Source organism: Protomyctophum parallelum (genome assembly GCF_964188405.1).
Source record: "Protomyctophum parallelum genome assembly, chromosome: 1".
NCBI classification, from domain to species: Eukaryota; Metazoa; Chordata; class Actinopteri; order Myctophiformes; family Myctophidae; genus Protomyctophum; species Protomyctophum parallelum.
Window position 1 is genome coordinate 93,233,975 of NC_139697.1, and position 5,024 is coordinate 93,238,998.

The window sequence follows — 5,024 nt, forward strand, 5'->3', positions numbered from 1 at the left end:
CGTGCGTGCGTGTGTGCATGTGTGTGTGCGTGTGTGTGTGTGTGTGTGTGTGTGTGTGTGTGTGTGTGTGTGTGTGCACATATAGATTCTGGGAGGGTTGCTGATCCAGGAGTCTTCGACGAGGAGGTCGTTTGCTTCGTCTGCATGGCTTCGTGGATGGTAACCCCTCAGCAGCAACTGAGAGAGAGAGAGAGAGGGAGAGGGAAAAGAGCACATCTGGAGGTGAATGGGGTGGAGGAGGCATGTGGAAAGCATAGAGGCTTCTGGGTGGTTTGGGTAGTGCCCATGGTGATCTGTGCGTTGTGTATGGCGGAGCAAAGGGGGTCAAAAGATAAGCAGTCTAAGGGAGAAGTGATCATTCACCTCCCTTTGACCTACTGAACTTTGGATATTCAGGTCTGTTTTAAAGGAAGCCAGTGATCGGCATTTTTAGATAGCATTTCTGTTGGCTTAGATAGCATTTGACACAGACTTATAGCATGTTATGTAGACAGCACTATAATTGTATTGTATATAGTTATAGCACGCCATAGTACATGTGTATAGCATAGTAGTAAATATGCATAGTTTATATGTATAGTGTATACTAGTTTCATTATATAGATATTCCACTGTTACTTTCTTAGCTTACGCATGTTTCATGATATTGATAAATGCTTTTATGTGATGTATTCCCATGCTTTTGTTCTTGCTTAAATGTAAGTCGCTCTGGATTAAGAGCGTCTGCTAAATTGTAAATTGTAAATTGTAAGGGGGAATTCCACACTTTGGTGCCAGACAGTGCTGTATAAGGAGAATGACGAGATTTCTCATAATTGTCTTCCAAGGCTCACGTTGCCGATGACGAGATTCTCGCCATGATGTGTTTTCAGTGGTTTATGGTAGAGGGCGCTCTACCACAGCCTGTGAATGATCCCAATATGGAGTGCACACGCAGAAATCACGTTTCCCAGCTAGTTTAAAGGATCGCTTTTCATATCTTCAATAGGTCCTCACTAATAATAAATAAACTGATAAAATGCCACCATTTGATTCTACTCGGTCTGTGACTCACAGGAGGGCTGTCGGCAGTTTTTATTTTTTATTTATTGTGAGAACGATGGCTTCCATTATCGTATTGCAACTTTTCAGGAATACTGTAGAAAGCCTGCAGTTTCTATTAGCTTGGATTCCCCATTGATGATGACACTGCATGGTGGACGGGTTTCTGAACTTCCACAGTACCTCCTCACATGCCAATTATAGTAGATTGAAAAGTGGTGAAGTGTTCCTTTAAGATAATGGATAAAAGATTTATAAAGATCCACTTTCGCTGCTTTCTGGTGGTTTTGGGCAAAGTTTTCAACTCATGAGAAGTTCTTATAATCGGTAAGCAGTGCAATAATAAGCAGACTTGGCAACCTGACTGTAGAAAGTAACAGTAAAGTAAAGAACTTGAGGGTCATTATTGATTATGAATTGAATTTTAATTCACACATTAATCATGTTACCAAGATTACCTTTTTTCACCTTAGAAATATTGCAACGATGCAAAAACGCTGATCCAAACCTTTGTTTTTTCTCGGCTTGATTACTGCAATGCACTTTTTTCTGGAGCCAAAGAAAACAACTGACAGATTACAACTTGTCCAAATTGTGGCAGCCAGAGTTTTTAACTCAATGGCCCGTTCAATGTTAAAACATCGCCCTTGCCAGTGATTCAGAGTGTTTCACTAACCTTTAAAAGAACAAGAATTGATGATGACATCAATTAATTACCAGCTGCTGCCTTATATCCCATAGCTGAGAGGTTGGCTAGAGGAAAAATGTGTGTGGTTGCCTAGAGACTGTGCGGCCGTGATTATCCATTCCATAGTTATGGGAAGTTATGCATCACCGTGTTTTTTAGTTGCCATTTTTTTGTTTCTACAGAGAGCAGGCCAGCAGTGGAAGGTGCAAGACCATTGAAAGCTTTATAAACAAGTAAAATAGTTTTAAAATCAATCCTAAAAACAACCAGAAGCCAATGCAGTGAAGCTAAAACTGGAGTAATATGTTCTCTCATCTTTGTTAAAAGTGGGTGCGGTACTAGATTGTTGTTGTCGCTCTATGTGGCTGACTGGCTGTAGGGGTCGCAATTTGTGAGGAATGTGGGTAGCCTACTGAGTGCATTGAATGCAAAGCCACATTTAGTTTTTTAATGTCAATCCCATTTCAATTGCTTAACTCGTATGTGTGTGTACACACACACACACACAAACACACACACACACTTAAACAAATTAGTCATATGAGATGCTGCGAATAATCAAATTTTAAGCAACGGAAGGGGCACGGTGGCACAGTTGGCAGTGCTGTCGCCTCACAGCTAGAAGGTCCTGGGTTCGATTCCCGCTGGGGACACTGTGGGCACTGGCCTTTAAAAGAACAAGAATTGATGATGACATCAATTAATTACCAGCTGCTGCCTTATATCCCATAGCTGAGAGGTTGGCTAGAGGAAAAATGTGTGTGGTTGCCTAGAGACTGTGCGGCCGTGATTATCCATTCCATAGTTATGGGAAGTTATGCATCACCGTGTTTTTTAGTTGCCATTTTTTAGTTTCTACAGAGAGCAGGCCAGCAGTGGAAGGTGCAAGACCATTGAAAGCTTTATAAACAAGTAAAATAGTTTTAAAATCAATCCTAAAAACAACCAGAAGCCAATGCAGTGAAGCTAAAACTGGAGTAATATGTTCTCTCATCTTTGTTAAAAGTGGGTGCGGTACAATTTAGGCATTTACAATTTAGGCATTTAGCAGACGCTCTTAATCCAGAGCGACTTACATTTAAGCAAGAACAAAAGCATGGGAATACATCACATAAAAGCATTTATCATGAAACATGCGTAAGCTAAGAAAGTAACAGTGGAATATCTATATAATGAAACTATACATACATATAATGAAACTATACATACACTATACATATAATACTATATATACATATAAACTATACATATTTACTACTATGCTATACATATGTACTATGGCGTGCTATGACTAAATACAATACAATTATAGTGCTGTCTACATAACATGCTATAAGTCTGTATCAAATGCTATCTAAGGCAACATAAATGCTATCTAAGGTACTAGATTGTTGTTGTCGCTCTATGTGGCTGACTGGCTGTAGGGGTCGCAATTTGTGAGGAATGTGGGTAGCCTACTGAGTGCAATGAATGCAAAGCCACATTTAGTTTTTTAATGTCAATCCCATTTCAATTGCTTAACTCGTATGTGTGTGTACACACACACACACACAAACACACACACACACTTAAACAAATTAGTCATATGAGATGCTGCGAATAATCAAATTTTAAGCAACGGAAGGGGCACGGTGGCACAGTTGGCAGTGCTGTCGCCTCACAGCTAGAAGGTCCTGGGTTCGATTCCCGCTGGGGACACTGTGGGCACTGGCGGGGTGTTCCCTCCTCCGCGTCATCAGTGCCCATACCCGAGGCGGGGGTTGGCGATAGGGCCTTTCTGTGTGGAGTTTGCATGTTCTCCCCGTGTCCCCTAGGGTAGATACCCTCACAAAAACATGCCGTAAAAACTACCTCCCCCTGGCCAGCCGGGGCGCCTGATGGAGGGGAAAGGAACTGGTCGGAATAACGTGTCCCTTCCACGCGCTACGTCCGGCCGGGGAAATTCCCCTCTGTCAGGTGAAAAGAAGCAGCTTGGACTCCTCATGCATAGAAGGAGGCATGAGGTCAGTCCAATGCCCCCCCAGGTTGGCAGAGGAAGTGTAGCGCCCAGGATTACATTAGATAATTGGCACTGGGTGAAAAGAAAACTGGGTTACAAAATCGTGGGATAAGAATGTAAGAATAAAAAATAAAAATAAAGCAACGACTTTCAAAATCAAGGCTATTTTAATGTGTCACTACACTACTAGGAGATTAATGAGCAATACACACAAGAGACTCACAGTAATCTAGTGGCATAGTGTTGCCTGGCGCCATGGCTATATTCCAACTTTACCCAAGGATTTCAAGGTGTCTCGCGCAGTAAAGAAACACCACCCATTCTTCATAAATCTCACAAACTGTGACATGAACTCTAAATGCTGCCAAAAATATGTATTTTTTTTCCCAAGGATGATGCTATATTGGAAGGCCAACTTTAAAGTGAGAGTTTAATACTTATAGTAATAACTGTCAACTATTTCTTAGAAGAAGTGCACGGGCTGTTCGCAAAGTCACTAGACTCGCGCTACAGCTAATGTTTGCTTTGTAATGGTGACGGTAAAGGGACAGTGGGAGTTTTTGGACTGAAGGAACGTATTGTTCTGAATTATGGCTATGGATTATGCACTTTATTCAATCAATTTATTTTAAAATAAGTGTAAATTTATTGGAACAATAACGCGAACATGTTTCGACCTCGAGTCAAGTCTTTTTCTCCCTGATGAAGGCCGTTTGAGGTCCAAACGTGATCCGCTGTTCTTATCTCATGTTTTATCCCGTCCCGTCCGATCCAGTACCGACTTCTTTAAACTTAACTTGAACTACTTTTGTCTCCGGTGAGATGACTGTTTTTTTCTCTCCTCAAGTTTTCCAAACGTTTCATGTATGCAATTGAGTTTTTACAATTGACTAAATTGATTAGTCTACAGTATAAGACTATAACCACTCGAGCCCTCATCAGGTGATGTCACGCAAAAAAACAAAACAAATATGATATTTGTCCCTGGCAAAACATTTAACAGTACGTGTGGTTGAGAGACCAATCTGTGTCTTTGTCTCTGACGCACGTGCGCGTACACACACACACACACACCCTCACACACACACACACACACACACACACACACACACACACACACACACACACACACACACACACACACACACACACACACACACACATGTCGTCTGGACCTTTCAGATACAGCATATACATGTCATCCTACATGCCAGGTCAGATTTGTGGAAGCTGTACAATTATCCCTGTACATTTATCTACCGGCCATTTAATGTGTCCACAGATATGTCTCCATGT